Source organism: Trachurus japonicus, chromosome 4 (assembly GCF_045865225.1).
Source record: "Trachurus japonicus isolate A0001 chromosome 4, Traja_1.0".
NCBI classification, from domain to species: domain Eukaryota; kingdom Metazoa; phylum Chordata; class Actinopteri; order Carangiformes; family Carangidae; genus Trachurus; species Trachurus japonicus.
In genome coordinates, this window is record NC_140910.1 from 21291733 (window position 1) to 21298557 (window position 6825).

Here is a 6825-nt window from a genome sequence, read left to right on the forward strand (position 1 = left end):
ACAACACCACTATGAGTTCAAATTTGTTCCAGCAGAAATGTCACCGAGCTGCACCAACCTCTCGCAGAGTGTTTGCTCTTTTTGTCTGCAACTCCATCCAGAGTCTACAACACCAGCCGTCAATTATTGATGCAGGAAGTGCACTTGAGCAAATATACATTTAAAACTTTACTGCAGGCGGTGACATTGTGGATTAAGAGAAATGGATGCACCGATGTCACAAATGTCAGCGACACAGTGTGTGTTCCTGCGTGTCGTATACAATCAAGACCGGTTGATCAGGCTTCCTGTTGTAGAGGTGTTTTAGTCGGTGCTGCATAGTTGGACTGATAAGACACGTTGCATAAATATGGGAAAGGAGAGGAGGTCTGTGTACTGAATTTTTCACACTTCTAAAAATGCAACATTTTGACCTGTATGGTTTTCCCTCAGGCAAACATCCATGTAGCATTAAGCAGTCTATGTGTAAAGACCATTCAAACCAATGACTGAAAAAAAATCTCTACATCTTTAAAGAGGAACTATGCAAGATCTTTTACCTTAAATAAACAGCTTCTCAGTAATTGAGATGGTTAAATGACGGAGGCTAATGGGATATCTTGGTTTCCTTCATCAAACTCATCAAATACACAATCCAACAACTCCAAAACGCACTCGTGGACAAGTTGTGACCTGCACATTCACCACGCTATGAGATAATAACAGAACGTTATAACTGAGTTGTTTTCAAGGCAAATGCAGACTGCTTGCCGAAAGACGAAAGGCATCGGCAGTTCTGCATGAATTTACCTCGAAAACAACTCTGTCTCGTAACGTTCTGTTATTATCTCATAGCGTGGTGAATGTGCAGGTCACAACTTGTCCATGAGAGCATTTTGGAGTTGTTGGATTGTATATTTGATGAGTTTGACGTCGGCGGGAAACCAAGTAATTCCATGAGTAGCTCTGAGCAGCTCTGCTCCGCCGTTCTAAAACTAGCTTGCACCGACAATTAAAGGTAAGGAACCTACCCCTAAAACTATAGGGATTATGGCAGTGGGCCAATTTGCCAAAATGTTGAACTATCCCTTTAAAGTTGCCATTATCGGAATTGTATACAAAATCTGTCATGTGCTTGTATCTCTCTGGACTTGGCTTTTTCGTGGCTTGATGGGATTTAATGACTCACTGGTTGTATTTAGGCAGTTTTCTTTTCACCAAGAAGAATTAAGTTTTCTTTATCCAGTGCTGAATGATTATATTTTTTACACAGCGTAGGTCCTGGTTTGTCGCATCAACATCAGATCATCTTGAGCTGCTGTTGTAAAACCAGTGGAGCACAAACGATGCTCCTGGTGCAAAGATGTTTTTCGAGGGTAAAAGACCCAGAAAGACCCGGTCCCTGCTGCTGTGTCGCTGGCAGCAGATGGAGACGAGAACAAACCTGGTGTGATACGGACACATTTAGCACTAGGTAAAATGAGGATGACGCTGACATCAAGCTACAGCAGCAGGGACAGCCATTAATGGTGTTTACTTGTTATACGTCTCTCTGCTTCTCATCCCACAGGCTCAGTGTCCTCGACGGCTTCTTAATATTTCTGTGTGTGTGTGTGTGTGTGTGTGTGTGTTTATTCCTGCTGTAAAATCCAAATGTCTGTCTGCCTTATTGTTCTCACATGGACATAAAGGGAAGAAACATTTTATCCATTTTCATTCCTGCTACAATGAAAAAATAAACATCTGTCTCCAATGGCAATTCAAGGAGAATTGTTTTACTTCTTTCCACTGTTTTATTAGTGTTTCACATCGCTACATATTTTAAGAATGCAGAATTTAAAATAAAAACTTAAACTAAATCACACAGCGTTATCTCATCTCATTTAATTTGGGAGCATTGTCAAGCTATCAGCTTTGTAATTCTAACTAATTTCACCTAAACATTTTCCACCTTCTAGGGGGAAAAAAATAAAGGCTTTTCATTTTTGCATTCATTTTGAGGGTGAATGTGGACATTAATCTGCAGTTGGTGCTTGGGTTTGTACTTGTGCTGGTGCACAGTGTGTGTTGAAGGGGTCAAACAGCTGGTTTCATGTTTGGACACAGGTAAAGAGGCAGTTTCCAGCACAGGAGACTGGATTAAGAAGGGGGTCGTGCTGGCTGTGTGGTCTCTGCGTGGCAGCTACATGAACGCTTAGTTTTCATCATTGTGTCCCATTTAATGGGTTAGATTTATAGGTTTGATGGGTGCATTCCATACCTGCATCACATGATTTAGAGATGCAGCTTCAAGCAGAAAAGACCTGTTGATAGTCATATTGACGTCACACCAGCAACACTGCATAAGCCAATGAATACAAATTCTAAGAAATACAACATTATCCCGCAAACTCCATGTCTAAAGACAGATCTAGCAACGATGCAACCAAATGATTCAGTAGTAAAGATGTGTAATATTTATCTAATAGTATGGGGTGTTTTTGTGGTAATTCCTGCGCTGCCTCTTTTTTGTCAGAGCGAGAACAACGGTAGGATTCTGATTTGAAACAAAAGTTGGCCGTGAGGACACGATCCCCTCACCCGGCCGCCAGTGTTCAAGAGAACTTGAGTTTCTTCTGTGCGTGTAAAGGAGATAAAAGGTGTGTGTAGATTGAGCTAAAAGGGAGGAATTTCAACAAGAGCTCAGTCCAACCGCACACCTCATACAAAATTGCCGTTTGCCTGCAGCAGCCCGTCGACCTGTGACACACGCTGTTTGAGAACGACGGCAACTGGCAGCACCTGAGCAGGCGGGTCAAGTCCAGTTCAGCCGCGACAGAGTACATTACCTGTTGATGTGACGGTGACTTTAAACTAAAAACTCAGCGAAGAAAAGACCGAGAGGAGAATTGTGATGAACCATCTGCTCCACCTGCTTCTGTTTTTTTTAATATAAATGAATTGCTAATTCATAATAATAACAGATATTGTGCATATCGGCCTGTTGCACTTGGTTTCAGGCAAGATGGATCACCAGAGCTTAAGAATGGCCAGAGACAACCTTTTTTCCCCCCAACTGTAACTTCAACACCCCAAAACTTTGCTGTGGATGATCTCATTAGTGTCTTGGCAACTCGTGGGACAAATTGTCCAGATAAGTCGATCCCCAATGCCGAAGGAGAGGCACCGTGAAGCATCACTAGACATTTTAAAAGGCTCCCGTCTCATCCGGGTGAGTGCCTCGACAAATAGAGAGGAGAGGAACGGCGGGGGAAAGAGATGGAGGTGAAGACAGGGGTGGCTGAGGGGAGGGAATCAGCCAGGCGGAATGGAAACCCTGTCGAAGGTTAATGAGCAGAAAGATAATGTTTTAGCTCCAAATACGACCCTGTCACTATCTCGAACCCTGGCAGGAGGGATTATGGAGGGAGTAGGGTGTCAAGATAGTGAAGTTTACAAATGTGTGTCCATGTGTCTGTGTCACACACGCGCTCCTTTGCTTTTGTGTAGGTTTAGATTTAGATTCAGTGCACCTGGTTGACTCTCTTATCCAGGTTGACTTAAAGCCATAAAATCACCACGTGGCTGCAGATCTGTTATAATAAATAACCCAAAATATGTTCAGACGCAAAGAGCATTGCTCGTTTTATACAGGTTTGCCTTCATAAAGGCTCATTTTCAGGATTCACTTTGAAGCCTCTTGGAAAGGCCAAGTGAACTGAACAACATGGCTGTAAAAATAAATTGTGTAGTTTTACCAAAGGCTGTGACTGCGAGCAATCAGTAGTGTCAGAACTATTTTATATCTGACCATATTTCTGCCCTTCTAGTTAGCTGCAGTAAATTCTACCAACAGGCTTGTGCGATCTCAGATTACCAAACGGCAACGATACAACATGCCTGCCATATTTTGTTTTCGCAGCACCTGTCGTATAAGCAAACACAGTCGGACATCATGTTCCTAAGGATCTGTTCTGCCACTGTCTTTGTCTTATGATGTCTGTTGGTTCGGGGCTTCGTTCAGTAAGAAAAAGAGGTGTGTTTTATCTATTTTTTGTTTTGTTTTGTTTTTGTTTCTTGCATCTGTGACTCAAATCACAGCTGGAGAATTATCAGTGTGCAAATGAAACAGTGAAGCTAGAGAAAAGAAACAGATATGTTGTTAATCAACAAACAAATAAGTAGATAACTCATGTCATAGTTAACACTGATGTGCTCAGAAGTTTAAACTTTGCTTTCAAAACTTTATTTTCAGCAAAACAGGGAAAGTGATCAGACTTGCATAGTTCCCCTTTAACAACTGTTTTGACTGGATATGCAAAAGTCTCTTGTTTCTGCTGATGTCTCTGTGGCCTACAACAGCAAATGAGGCCATCGGGCTCCGTCTCGTAACGTTCGTTATAGCGTGGTGAATGTGCAGGTCACAACTTGTCCACGAGAGCGTTTTGGAATTGTTGGATTATGTATTTGATGAGTTTGATGAGGGAAACCAAGAAATCCCATTAGCCTCCGCTAGCTCTGAGCAGCTCGCAGCTCTGCTCCGCCGTTCTAAAAATAGTTTGCACCGACAATTAAAGGTCACGAACCTATAGGGATTATGGCAATGTGCCAATTTGCCAAAATGTTGAACTATCCCTTTAACATTGACTGTGGTTCTACTGAGATCATTACTGTTATTCGATGCAACCAAAAGGTGTGGTATTTCTAGAACAGACCTGGTACATGTACATGACTATATGACATCAAACTAGACTGTCTCTGATAGAAATGGATGTATTCAGTGGAAATACTTCTGTTTGGCTCATTTTAATGCCAACGCTAGACAACCCTAGACGATGATCGGTGATAACAAGGGTTATCAGTGAAGTCTGTATGTGTGAAAGAATAGGGATGATACCAATATAGGTTGGGGGTGGGAGAGAAGCCAGAGATTCAGCAATTTTGAGTTATTTTTTGCCGGCCAATTTTAGCCATCCACCGGGGCAACAAGCTTCCAACTTCATAAAACACTGATCCTCCAGAGACACGGGGAGAAGGGAAGGAGAGATGGAGGCAGACAGACAGTGAGAAGCAGGAGGAAGACGGAGAGCCAGCAGAGGAAGAACCGCAGAGAGATTTGATCATGTGTTTGGGGGTGGGGAGTGGGTGGGGGGGTGGTAGGGTGGACATAAAATGAGATGATAGAAAATTGGACAATCAAACGCACACACACAAACAGAAAGCAGACAATTTCAGAAGGTTGTACAGACGTCTAATCGATTTGATTTCCCTCATTCTCAGCTAAAGCAGCGTCCACACACACACACACACACACTGTGGGAATGACAGCAGGGTACAATGTGAATACTGTAATCAAAGGAAACATCTCAGATGGATCCAGCATGTTAATATTGAATAATCACTCCCTCATTTCTCTCCCTCTTTCTTCCCCTCTTTTTCGCTCACTCGCCACTTCAACCACAAACACACTCACACACACGCGTACACACACATGCACGCAGGCAAACTCTGACTCTCCAATTTATTGACGGAATGAAAATCAAGGCTGCTAAAAGAACAAATTAGAGGGTTGGAGAAGGAACACTTCCCCTCCAGGCGAGGGGACTTCAATTACAATAGAGAGCCATGTTTGGCAAAAAAAAAAAAAAAGAAACACAAAATAAATAAATAATCGTAATCATAATTCAAAAAAAAAGAAGAAAATACAATAAAAAATTGTCTGGTGGATTTGCTGCTCGCCTCTCCGCAAGAATCAATTTGTCATATTCAGGGACGTACGTATATGAGAAGCAATCTATTTCACACTCTGAGAGAATTACTCATTTCCAATTTTCCTTGTTGACATTTGAGCCGTAGGGATGGGGGTACTGTTTGTTGTTTGTTTGCTTGCTTGCTTGCTTGCTGTGTGTGTCTGTGTGTCTGTATACATAGCTACAGTGTGAGGAACTTTACCTCCTTTTCCTCCCTCTCTAGTTCTATTTCCAGCTATGTTTCACTGCCACATCTCCGTCTTCTGTCCACACCACCACTACCTCTGCAGAGTTTTTTAAGCAACCAAAGGAGAAACATTGATGGCACCATTATAGTTTGCAAGCTGCAGGGTTGCATACATACACCTGGAGAACTTTTTAACTCATTGAGTGCCAGCCCTTTTATAAAATGGTCAGTGCCATGTGCCAGCGTTTCGGGGCATTTTGAGTAATATTTCAAGACCCACAGAATATTTTGTACTATGACTCTAAAAATATAAAATAGCTCAAAGGTAAGAGGAGACTCTCTATTTAATTAGGGAAAAAGCCATTTGTTTGTTCCTTGTTCCATTCTTGATTTATCTTAAAGGTTCATGAGGCAAGATTTGTGAAGAAATGCACATGCGTTTTAAGTTTTTTACTGCTAATGGGCGATGAAGCGTTCAAAACCAAAAAGAATGAGCCCACTCGCGTATCTCTCCGTTGCCTTGAACAGGCTGTGTGCTGCATAATGCGCTGCAATTCTGGGTCCGAATTTCCCGCGCTGTACGCGGATGTGACGTCAAATGACGCTGCATGCGCGTCCTCGACAGCTTCGGCTTTCTACCGCTTGCCACTGACGGTCGGCGGATGTCTTGCAGCCTGAACAGTTACGTGAGCAGCGAGTAGAGAAATAACGTCACTTTCTTAAATTTTAATATTTTAACGTCTGTAAGTAGATTTGCTCCGACATTTTTCGGAGGAGTGCAGAGCCACACACACGCAGCAGCAGCGGCTCGTCACAGAGGCTGCAGCCGGGGAGCTGAGCTCATCGGCCGGTCAACCTCTGTCCTCCTTACAGGGAAGAAAACGAGCCGAGTAACTTCCCCACAGGTTTTTAGAGGTTTTCTGCCGGCTG